The 13,352-nt window shown below is 38.6% G+C and overlaps 2 pseudogenes; both read right to left on the bottom strand.

Annotated features, from left to right (window-relative positions):
- Positions 1-4,274: 4,274 nt before the first annotated feature.
- Positions 4,275-6,714, bottom strand: LOC101566268 (annotated as a pseudogene).
- A 346-nt stretch (positions 6,715-7,060) lies between these two features.
- LOC101565872 lies at positions 7,061-8,797 on the bottom strand (annotated as a pseudogene).
- Positions 8,798-13,352: the final 4,555 nt, after the last annotated feature.

The following is a 13,352-nucleotide window of genomic DNA, read 5'->3' as shown; positions in this document are numbered from 1 at the left end:
GAGAGAGAAAGAAAGAAAGAAAGAAAGAAAGAAAGAAAGAAAGAAAGAAAGAAAGAAAGAAAGAAAGAAAGAAAGAAAGAAAACAGATATAGAAGTAAAAATGGGCAAATGCATTTTAATACCCCAACCGTGAATTTATCTACTGATACAACTTTTCACTGAAGCAATATGAAACAAGTAACTAAATCAAGAAATTTATTTTGCAAATTCATATAAAAGTAATCCATGAAGTACATGATAGAAATATATAAAAATATTTGTCAATACGCTTGTGAATTATCTGAGCCTCAATTAAGAGGTTGTCATCAAAATGATGAAACATTAGTACTATGAATATATGTCTTATAAAATGAAAATGCATGCTTTTTGATAAAGAGTAATACATTAGTTAATAAAAACAATGCTGTGTGCTGCTAGTGAAATATCTAACATTAAATTAGGTGGAATAATCTGTAAACATTTAAATTAAACGATAAATTGGCCTAAATTTGTGTGACTAGATTTAACATTTTTTTCTTTTTCTTTTTTCCTATGTCTGCATTTCCCGTTTTACTTTTATTATGCAAGATTATGTCTTTGGTAGTAAGTATATGTGAGCAGGCAGAAGAATAGCACATTCTAGAAGAGCCTCTGTGTAATCAATTTAAGTTGAAGCAAAGATAAAATTTTCTAGGTAAAATTTTAGAGCTCAGTTTGCTAAAGTCTGAGTCACACATGAAGTCCCACCTCTGGGTGGCCTCAATAGATTCATTAGCTAATCTGGTGAAGGGCAAAACCACCTTAACTATTTCCTGAAAAAAGCATCAATTATATTAATGAATTGAACAGTGGAATCACAGAGCCAAATCACTGGCCAATCACTAAGGTTTCTGAATAGTTATTAGGTCTTCAAGACTGTAGAAACACTTTTTTTTTTTTCTGGAAACAAAGAGGACGTGCTGTACGATTTTTGAAACTTCTGTAAGTTGTCAAGTATTTGGCAGAATAAATATGAGAAGATTCAAATTGTGCTTTGTTTCACTAGTGAACACTCTGCTTAAAGGTAGTGTTACCAGACGATTAATTTTCCCCAAACTGAACATTGGTGTGCATTAGATAATACTATCTCTGACATTCTTAAATAATCTCTGTGACATTAGATACTGCTCTGGAAAATGCACTGTTTCTTAGAAGGTTCTTGTTGTTTATGATACATTTGTTCAAGGGGCCAAAATACACTGTTTTCCTTGTCTTAGATGATTCCAGTTATGTTATGAAAAGAGAGATAAGATTTCAAGTAAGCCAATCACAGGAGTAATAACAGAGGAGAATCTTGGTATTTTGAAATATAATTTTTATTTCAAATATATAATTATCTATACGATTTTTTTTCTGTACCAGGGATTGAACTCAGGACCTTATGCTTGCCAGGCAAGTGCTTATTCTATTGAACTATCTCCCTGGCCCAATCTTTTTTTTCCAGTGCTGCTACCCACATCCAGGTGACATACTTTTATAGTCATGTGATTACACATTTCAAATAAATTAGCAAGGAACATGTTCTGACAACGGAGTGCATAATTTAGATTGAGGCAGCACCATTACTCTATTAGTGAGAAATCTCCAACTCTATGCATCCTGAAACAACATTTTACTCTCATTAAAATATGTTTTCTGCATCCTCAAACAACATTTTACTCTCATTAAAATATGTTTTCTGCATCCTGAAACAACATTTTACTCTCATTAAAATATGTTTTCCAAGAACGGAAAGAGAATAAAAAATTGTAAGAAGAATTAAGGGTTCTAAGCTTCTCCTCTGTGCTTTATGCCTATAAAATGCATTTATTAAGGAAACACACTCTCTGCCTCTGTCTGCTGCGAGCCACACGGGCACGCTGCACTGTGTCAGGCTTGGCAATGACGCGCTGACTTGTGTCACAGGGGTAAAGACAAACCAGTACCGAGCCTGCTGCACCAAGCAGCACTTCTGTATGCAGACACAGGAAAAGGTTCTGTGAACAAAAGAACAAAATCAGGACCGTTATGTGGACTGTCACTCCTCACATTCGCTAGCTTCCGCAAGACACTCACACCCCAAGGGTCTGGCTCACTCGAGCAGAGCACGGTGAGCACACAGATCAAAATTAAGTTCAGTTAATTAGGTGGCATCCAGCTGACTAATTAGGGACCATAACTCAAGGACAGTGGGTGGGAATAGAAAAAAGATGACTATTCTTAATAAAAGACAAATTCATCATTTGGCATAATGCATTCTCTAGGAAAAAGTACACAATTAAAAGATGGAGGGCGGATGGAAGAATAATAAAAAATTAATAGTCTTTCTAAACAGCAATGCTGAAAATAGAAAATACACATTGCATAGGCTATAGGGCAAGAGGCTTAAAAGCAATCTTTTCCTAACATAGTGAGGTCACAAGATATAGTGCAATATAGTAGAGCGTGCATGAATCTGAGGACCAGAAAACTGTATGACTTTATTCTAAACTATGCCACGAATACATTCTGGGAATTTAGCCAAGAAATGTCATCGTTTTGAATCTAAGTTTCTTCATGAGGTGGTGGGAAAGGAAAACTTCTTTGAACTTTGAAGTTTTTTTCTTTTCAGATTCTTTGTTTTGTCATGAAAACAAAACCCGATTTTTCTCTGATTCAACTGGCATTGGGTAACTTCCCTATTGAATTCTTTTGATAAGACATTTTAAAAGTTGAATAATTGTGAGATTCACTCAGCATTTATTATAACACAATCATTAAGATTTATAGCTCAGAGCGAAGGACACAATTTAGGATTAACCCAAACCCTGAATATGCCAGATTTTCACGAGTCAACCCTAATCCACCCCTGGAAAACTTAAGTACACTTCATTTTCTCCCACATACAAGTACTACTGGTAGAAGGATACTGCATTTTGGGTTTCAGTTTTTAATACACATAAAAAGTATAAAACACAATAAAAAATAAATGACTGGATATGTCACATTATTAAAAAACACCTGTATAAATATGTTAGAAGACAATAAACAAAAATGACATTTTCCCTTAAATTTCATACTTTGATTTTAAAAACTTAAAACATTTTTATCAGAGTGACCAACTTCTCAACTGGTTAAAAGTACCTGGCATTTAATTAATGATTTAGTAACCTACGCAGAAATATTTTCTGAATAAAATTAACTTGTAAGCTTTATCATAAAATACAATCCTATGAGGTACGATTATTATATAGCTCAACTAATGAATTCTTACTATTATATCTAAAGATAAAGTCATTAATTCAAGTAATAAATTTTTTCTAAAACTTTACGTTGTTATAAATCTTGGTTGATTATATGTCACATGAAAATATGAAAAGTGTAGAAATGATTGTAAGGGGCATCTCAGGGCTGTTTGGAAGAAGTCTACGTCGTGGCTATCAGCTTATTCTCAGTAGTCACGGTTGTGTCTAATTACAGTTCCAGGATTTACTACTTCTGCTATTTGATTAATAGTGTAACTCTTTCACTCAGTGTTCTCCGGATAATATTATCATGCACCACTTAACGTTTTTAGGGCTGCCACAGTGAAATGTCACCAATTCAGTAGTTCAGAGCAACATCAACTTTTTCTTGAGATAAATGGGTTGCCGTTTTTCAAGCTCAAAGTCCAAAATCAAGGTGTCAGAAGAACCGTGCTCACTTGGGCGGGTGTAAGGCCGGCTGGGTGCAGACTCTCTGCTGCCTGCAGCGCCTTCCTTTATGGCAGCATGAGGTCGCCGTGTGGGACTGTCTATGTGTGTACGCGCGTCTCGCCTCCCCGTTTCGTCTTGGAATCGCACTGGTTTAGAGGCCCTCCCTACTCCAGTATATAACTTCCTCATTACGTTGAACTTATGTCCAAAGAAAGTCACATTCGGAGCTATACAGGCTAGGAGTTCACAGGAGGGAGGCGAATGACGTAGCCCACACCAAATCCACAGGAATGTTAGCGAAGAAAGATGGAGCATACGAACACACACTGGGACAGAGGAAGGCCAGAGGCAAAGGGGCCGCTTGTCAAGAGGCAAACCAGAAAATAACGATGGCGCACGTAGAGAGCTGGAAATCAAATTCGATGCAGTCTGGGCAGTGAAGCAAAAACTGAATGGAGTGTAGTTTGGAATCGCTCAGCTGTGAGTGCTTGCTTTCTTAGGTTCAGGGAAGGAGACGATGCGTCCACTAGATGTAGAGCTTATACTTTTCTATAAGAGTTTATTAGAGATAACTAAGTAATTTGAATTAAAATATTTTTTTATGTGAAAATTAGGAGGACTTTATTGACTTTGGTATTTTCTCGGAGGAAACCATTCACGTGTAAAAGGTTAACATCTGATAAGCCTTTTGCACACTTTATTTTACATGTCAATTCCTCAATTTGTGGGGGCAGACGTCATTTTTCAGTTCACGGGCACAAACATGATTATAGTCAGGAGATCGGCACACTAAATTAAAAAGGAAATCGCACAGAGTGAGACAAAGCACGCAGCTCTCTGCTGCTCGGCCCCGCAGCATGCACTGCCCTGCACGAGACCCTGGAGTCCATGCTGTGAGCTTACGAGGGTAGTACCCAGAGAATGTCTGAGGTCACAAACGACTCTATAAAATAAAGCCCCTTTTCTGAGTACTACTTGCTTTATAGAAAAATATTACAAACAAAATTAGTGCTATTCAAGGTGTTCATTTCAAAAATCATGTATGATACATAGGCTGGCGCCTCCTTCCCCCACTCACAGGGCGACAGCGTGCTGCGCAGACCGAATCGCTGGTAAGTGCACTCATCCGGTTCGAGAGAGGGGATTCAAACATCTTCAGGTACCAGGTACACTCGAGAGTAGTTTGTAGCTTGAAATTCAGAAAAACTGCTTGAGAAACAGGACAGAACTTGCATTTCATCCAGATATAAGAAATCTGTCAAAATCTGTGATTATAAAATGCATTCACTTTTTATAAAGAAATGGCTGATTTTTTGTTTCATGGTTGGAATCTTATTCTGACATGATTCCAGTATGACTCTGGACCTTCTCTTCCTGGAGGGCAGGGAGAGAAGGGTGTCTTCCGAGGTTGGTTTGAGAAATGTATAGTCTCAGAGGCCTTCGGAGCTCTGCCCCACTCAGTCACAGCTCCTCTCTCCGGATCACATCAACTTTCGAGAAAAGAGGTCTCCCGTAAGCTATGTACAGCCATTTATAATTCAGCATTTCTTTTTTCACTTGATATACATTAATTTAGGACAAATACTTGCCACCCACATTTACGTGGGCACAGACACGTTCTCTAGCTCTACTGAAGGGGCGAGGTCTTCAGCGGGATCATGATTCTGGACTCCATTTCCTGAATGAGTGGGACTGTGTAATACACCAGCTCCTCCCAGCCGTGCTGGTGCCAGGCTGCGTTCCGTGCATCTTCCCGGCTCTGCAGATCCTTGTAAGCCCAAAGATGATGCACCATGTATAGCTGCCCAATCTGAGAGAAGAATCCTCCCACTGCTTCGTTATTGTCTTGTCGAAAACGAATTGCACGGGCCCAGTAATTGCCCCATTCAATCATGGTTCCTGGTCGGAGCTGCTAAGACCTGAGTTCATAGATATTAGGTCCTGAGCGGGGGACAGGCTCATTCCAGAAACTGAACTCCAGAAGCAGCTGATTTTTCCTGGAGAGAAGCATGTTGCTTCTTGCCTTACGGAAATGTGCAAATTCCTGATTTCCTCTGAGTTTACTCATGACCTCCATGAGGGCTGGATAGCCTCCCTCGTACCTCCAGAGGTGGACAGCTTGATCCTGCTCTCCATACCACGTGTTCCAAGTCCCCACCAAGGTGCAGGGGTAATGTTTATCTTCGTGGATCTTTGGTAACACCTCTTGACAAATTTTGTTGTATTCTTCTAGGCATTCCGGTTTAACATTGCGAAACTGTAACTTGTACAGACTGCTCGTTTCCTTTTTGGCTAGGAGATTGGAGTGAGCGTCTTTTCTTGGGTCCACTTTCCTGACAAACAAGGATTTTAACCAGCTGTCTTCTCGAGGTCTGCTACTGGAAGATGTCAGGCTCCGGAGCTCGGGCAGGAGGCCGCAGGAGGACTCGGGCAGGAGGCCGCAGGGCGCGCAGCACTTGCGCCGCCATCTTGCTCCGGAGCCTCGGCTCCCCCTGAATTAAAATATTTTAAAAGTGTATGCAATGAAAAAAATATTTGCAATGCATGATTAAAGAAACTTGTCTCTTCAGATATAGTTTATTAACAGAAAATTTGGATGAGCATAAACTATCACTTGAGCACATGATGAAAATCCATCAAAATCAGATGTTAAGCTAAGAAGACATGCTAGTATACATATTTACCTGTTCTTTCCATCTATTTCTCTATCAATTCTTCCTAAAGTATTATGGTTAATATCCTATCTTAACTTCACATCTGAAATTATAAAGATTTATATACATATTTACCTATGAAATTTTATTAGTGTTCTACTTTTAAATATTCAAAATTTGGAAAAAATACAATACATAAGAAAAGAAAAATGAAATGTAGCTAACACCTAGCAAAAAATATTGCAGAATTTAAAAAAAAATACTTCAGGGATAATATAAGGTAAATATGTTGATTCATTTGAAGGAAGTTGTGCTTACAGTTTAAATTTATGGTGGTGTAAAAAATTATAAGAATTAAAGGACACGTATACAAAGAGGTGTATCTCCATGTTGGTGCTTATGTGTGTGAGCACACAAGCCATAGAAATGCTTTTCATCTAAAACTGAAGAAGATACATGAATTAATAGTGAGATTTTCGAGGAATTTTATTTTCTATTGTGTTCTGCTTTTCAAGGAAACCAAATAAGTAAATATCACATCTACTCAACTTATATTTGAGATTTTCAGGAGGGCCATAACATCTTTTGTATATTCTCTTTGTATTTTTACTTCTAGAAATATGATTTAATTGAAGTGAAATAATGTAATTTCAAAAAGCAAGGCGTTTTCTATCACAGTGCTCAGCTAATCTAGTAAAATGGACATCCAGTAATCCTTGTCTTAAAATCTGTTATTCAGCCCGGATGTTTCATCAAAGACGGGAATCCCAAGAAACATCCACGCAAGGAATTGTGTGGATGTGAAGTGGAATTGTGCGCAGCGGCAGCCGCAGAGCCCTGAAGGTTAAGGGCCCCATACAATGCTGTTTATTTATATGTTTAGGCCCATCTAATTCAGATCACAAGTCTAGGCTGCGCACCTGACATACAACCTCCTGGTATGACTTAACCACGAACAAGGCTTGTTTGCAGGGCATCAGGGCAACTACACTGGCGCTGTCTAAATAAAGTTTCTAACCCCATTCCCTTGGTGTTTCTTTTTTTTGTGGCTGGTTCAGCCTGCCCTGGGGAGGGGGCTGGTGTGACATGTGGTGCAGGGATCAAACCGCACTCCCTGCGCTTACCTAAGTTTATATAAACAGGTGCTTTAGACTGCTGAGCTATCTCTCCAGCCTTCTAATGCCATTCTTAAAGTATCATAAATAGACTAGACTGAGAATAAACTTAAACATTACTTTTTTTTTTTTTTTTTGGTGGTAGCAGGGATCGAGCTCAGGACTTGGCACTTGCCAGGCAGCCCCATATTCCACTGAGCTATCTGCCTGGCCCAATGTTACTTTTTCTTTTGACTAATGATAAATGATGAAGTAGAATAAACTTCATCAGATTTCCTAGCCCTAGACCCCAAAGTTAAGTTTGCACTGACTTTAAATACTGGTGGCTTTTTAGGAATGAGAGACGTGTGTTGCTGAGTGCCCGCTCTTTAAGGCAGAGACTGATGTTTACTTTTTCGAATGGTTCAATCTCACTAACATGTAAGCCCTTAGCAGACCCCGAATAAAAGGTCAATTTGTTAAACTGGGCCATTTTAGTGTGTTTGCAATAATTAATAAATAGTTTTCTTGATGAACGTCATCATGAGGGTGGTTCTGCAGTGTTCAAGTTAGGGTTTTCCTGATTGGTCTGTAGTCTTCAATAAATGTAAGAAGTTACTGTATGAAACATCTGCCAATCTAGTGAGACTGCACTGACGCAGCCATCATTTCAGGACTGTTGGGCACGTGGGCATGTCTACCCTAGATAACCTCGCCTCCTTGTGTCACAAGGCCCAGCTCACTCACGTTCACCCCAGTCACTGTTCCTTTGGCAATAACACCCAAAGTTGTATACAGTGGCGATGAAGGATTCTCTCTCACACCAAGTATTGGCAGGCAAAAGGTGGCTTTCAGCCCAGGATGTATTACATGGGACTTCTTAAGACATAAGCCCATTGGCCTAATGTTTCTTTCATAGTTACATGGTTTTCTTGGAAAGCCATCTCGAGCAAAGCAGACTTTAGTAACCACCCTCTTCCATGCCTTCTTTTGTCTTTTTCCAGTTCGAATAACTTTTAATATTTCCATTTCTCCTTGAGCACGAACTTTGGGCAGGGGAACTTCCCATTTTCCTGTGTTTTCTTTTTGTTTCTGTTTAATCATGTTGCAAAGTACTTTTGCAGGAGACCGTCCTTCTCTGTGCAACAGGCAGGCAGGTCCTGCTCCTTGTGGAGTCTTTTCATTATTCTTTTGTTTGGTGTTTCACTTTTCACGCACCTTGATAGTCTTCTTCATTTGTATTTTCTCCACATGGCATTGTTTGTGGTAGAGCTCGGCCTTCAGGCCAATATTTTTCCTTCTTTCTCTTTTTCTCTTGGTAACCCAAGCGGTGCCCATAACATGTATGGTGTAATTCAGTATATTCATTCTGTGGCATGATGACAGCTGCAGAGCCACCATGGGTGACCTCAGGGGTGCAAAGAAAAGTCCTAACTTTGGAGTTCTCCAGACATACAAGCTGCCTCTATAAAGCTATTTTATAATCACTTTGAGAACCAATTAGACATTTCTTTCTGCTCTAACAGATAGTACTATTGAATAGAACTTCATAATTCATCTTTAATCCATCTGTCTCTTAATCTCCATGAAAACTATAATAATTTTTATCTGTATTACATAGGTTGCTGTCAAGTTACTTTTATTTTTAACCATGTAGAATAACCTATACAAAATCAATGAGTAATATTTAATAACATCTACAGCAAATTATGACCATTTTTCTATTGAAACTCAATTATTCTTGCTCCATTAAGAATAAAAGTAGGCTTTCTACCAAGTTCTCCATGTTCTTAGAGAACTAGTCCTTAAATTCTATTAAGCTTCAACTTTATATTAGATCTCAAGTAAGTCATGCAGATTTCATCTCTATGACCCAAAAATAATCATTTTAAGAAAAAAACTTTTCAGCTTCAATTTTGTTGGAAATTTTTAAACCTAATGTCATGATTGACTCAGCTCTCAGCTTTCATCTCAAATGACAAATTTAATAAGCACTGTTTTCATAATCATGTGGAGTAGAAATGAATAAATAATTAATAAAGTAATATTAACAGATACCATTTACTGAAAATCACCTTAGAAGCTCTCCATGCTGGATGTTAATGAAATTTCAGTACAATACTTTTGATATGATTATAATATTGGGCTTAATCATAGCCTTGTTTTTTCAGAAATATAAGTGGTCATGTGCAAAACGTCTAAGGAATGCATTCTTAGAAAAACCTCTTCTTACACAAAAATGCTTAAGATTTTACCAGCACAGTTGTGACAGCACTGGACTGTATAGTCTTAAGGCTCCAGCACTGTGTTTACAGGGCACTGTGTCGTGCATAGCTGTGCTCATTTTAGCATTGGTACTTAGCAGTTTTTGGAAGAGCTACAGAGCTTCCTGTCAAATAGGTTCTGACACTGTAAATAAAGATAGATCTAAATTAATTCAGATTAGTATTGTTATTCACACATCTAAAATAGTAATAACTTGTTTTTTTCCATGGGAGGAAAAATTCTTATGAATATATGTATAACCAGACAGGTGTTCAAGGACCATTTTGTTTTTCTTCGCTAGATTCTTCTCAGCCACCTTATCATAGCAGTATAGCAGCGACCTTTAGGTGAAAGTTGTTAGAGATTCGAAGCTTGCAACAATTTTACAATCTTTTAAAATCATAAGCTCTCCTTTTTATTGAGAAGCCCAAAGGGAAAATCCTCAGCAACAATTTTAGAAATTCTTTCACTGACAAGGTCTAATGGCAGTATCTGATTTCCTCACTTCATGAAAGTCAAAAAGAAAAAGCACTGTGAGAGACACCTCAGTGGCAAGTGGTTCAGCTCCCTGTATCAGAGCAGGCCATCAGGGACCAGGCAAAAAAGGCAGTGAGCACAGCACCACCAGAACAGGAGCGAAAGTGTTTCCCACACGAGCTCAGAGTGCAAAGTTTCAACCGATGAAATTGGATTAGGCCTAGATTACAAAGCCCTGTTCTTTCTCTAATCTCTTCTCCAGTGCTAGAAATGTTATAAAGACTGGCACAAAAGAACATAATGGACAGTCACATTTACATGTTGCACTATGAATCCATCACAAAACGAGTTTTCCTATCCCATATTTTGCCTCAATGGGAAGCAGTAAAATGGAATTGAATAGAACTAATGCACAGCACAAATTTTTTATAGTTAAATAATACAAGGCATACTTTTTTCAACTGGATCATGATAGTTAGGGATAAATATTACTCAGGTTCTCTATTATCCACTATACTAAAATTTTCCTTGTAACAACTGTGGATTAGTGTATTTAAATTTGTTAGATAAGCAACATGGTACAATTAAACTGACATACTTATCAATGAAAACTATCAAATGTTAATTCAGTTCAGGACTGAACTGAATTGAGGGCTGTTTCCTCAACACACAACACTTTTAGTAGTTAAGGAAGAAAAAGTAGCTTCCTATTTGTACTTAGTACATTCTACTATTTAAATTAACGACTCCCTCATCTAACATAGTAAATGATAGTCGAGTGAGCTTAACAGAAATACAGAGATTGTTGGGCAGGTAATTTAATTTAGTTAATCACAGACTACTTGCATACATAAATTGCAGATAATCTTTTATGTAAAAAGTACTGTTGGGTCCAGGGAGATAGTTCAGTGGACTAAAGCACGGTTTGATACCTGGCACCACACACTGGGCCAGAGTCCCTCATGTTGGGCTGAGCCAGAGTCCAGATATGGTGTCGCATGCCTATGATCCCAGTGCTCGGGAGGCTGAAAGCAGGAGGATCACCATGAGTCTGAGCTGTGTGACTAAACCCTGTAACAACTACATACATACATACATGCATACATACATACATACATACATACATAGTGCTGTTTTGTGATGTTGGCTACCACTAGCCACAGTGAGAAATCATGCGTAGCTGTCAATATCTTTGTTTCCAACATCTACTTTACTGCCTCTTTTGTTGTCAAGAGCAGCTTTATTTCCTGAGGCAAATCAGTTAACCTCTTGAAATGCAAATATTTTATTTATTGAATACAAAGCTCCTCTAATTAAATTCTAAGTTGTTTCACCTGCTGAAGACTCAAAGTTAAATAAATTGAAATTCACCCTTTTATCACGGACTGGAAGTGGCAGAGATATAGACTACCAACTGCAGCTGCTATTGAACAATTGTAGTCTTAAACTAAAAATTTAGGAAAAGAGTTGTGAGTGCAAATAGAAAGAAGCTTTCCTAATTTTGACAGTTTGCGTAAGAAAGAGTAGAACACAGCACAAGTGCTCTCACATTACAAAAAACGATCTGTGACTTTGTGCTTCTAGTGAACAATCTGATTGTAAATTGACTATATACTCCAACATCTATAAAGTAAAGTTTGCAGTAACTCCTTTCAATAGTAGGACCCAGAGAGATAGACCTTCTGCAAATTGGAAACATTATCCGGCGATGGAGTAAAGGGAAGCTAAGAAGTAGCAGGTAACATGTGTTACTGTAGTAGTTGATGGGCTGTGTCAACCTGAGAAGGTTAGAAGCTCAACTAAACTGGCCCAGCAGCTCCACACCATAGGTGCAGAGGGGCACCCAAGGGAGGCCCATCACTTAGAGGATATGAAAGGGAACAGAGGAAGGATGGCGTGTTCCACTTCTCTGGAGGCGCTGCAGTCTCGGCCCTCCCTCCGCTGGGACTGGATTCCTGGCTCGAGCGCACGCTCTTCAGCCCCTGCCTTGGGTCCTACAGCCTTCGGGTGCAGCCTCCTGCTCAGCCTTGCTCTGCAGACCCGTCGGCCTCCGGACACGGACTTGCACGCACACCGCAGGAGCTCCGGACCTCGGACTGAATCCGTCGGGCTCCAGGGTGCAGACGCCCTCTGCGCGCGCCTCGTCCGACTCTGCTGACTGTCCTAAGCCGGTCGTGTCCTTTCTTACGCACTTGTGCACCTCGTGTTATAGCTGTTCCTCTAGTAAGACCCTGACTGGCACAGTTAGCACGTGCACTGACTCCCCGTGATGAATATGGGGACTGCTAGAAGCATGTGCTAATGCCAGTTTTCAAAGAGAAACAACTCCTTTAGCGATATTTTTTTCAAATATGTACAGTGAGATTTTAGATATGACATTTATGCTGTATCTTTATAGGTATAGCATACACAATAAGAGTACCTATTAATGATTTGACTTATCTACTTTAATAGATATTTATGATAAAAATAAAGTTTTATACAGCTAGTTTATTAGAATTAATTATTTATGGTGAGGGAAGTGTCAAGAATTTTAGTTTGCAGCACTTCTAAAACTGTAGAGTAAGCATTTACACTTTACATACACACCGTTGAAAAACTTAACAGCTGAATCAATTACTACATTTAACATTACTGAACTTATAAAAAGGAAGCACACTCCAAAGGGCTGAGATTGGCACCATTGTGAGTGTTTAGGGGAAATCGTGGATATTATTCTGAACCTGTGTTAATCTAGGAATTCTAAGTGAATCTTGAAAAAGTAAATACGACGCTCCCTTCAAAAAATTGAGTAAGATTTTATTAAACCAGAGCACATATTGCAGTTATAATTTAAAATTCAATTTAAAACAACACATGCCTAAAGATATAACAAATACAATATTTCAAGCCCCATTGATCCAACTAAAACCTTATATGTATAAATATATGTAAAACCTTATATATGCACAAGTATATTTAAACTAGTATTGCTAGCTTTCAAAACAAATGAGAACATAAATAAATGATATTTTGGTAACTGTTGGATGGAGGAAAGTGTTGTGGAATCATGCTACGTGAGCAGATTTAGAAATTAAAGTAGTTTCTGCTTCTAGGCAAATAGTGATACGTCATCAACGCAGCTGTCAGAGTGTTGATGGGAGACGCGGTCAAAGAAGCGCCAGCTCTACATGCAAAGGACTGTGCTGGCT

The sequence above is a fragment of the Octodon degus genome, unplaced genomic scaffold, assembly GCF_000260255.1.
Source record: "Octodon degus isolate 3935 unplaced genomic scaffold, OctDeg1.0 scaffold00237, whole genome shotgun sequence".
In the NCBI taxonomy this organism is placed as follows: domain Eukaryota; kingdom Metazoa; phylum Chordata; class Mammalia; order Rodentia; family Octodontidae; genus Octodon; species Octodon degus.
This window is presented reverse-complemented; position numbering and strand designations above follow the sequence as displayed.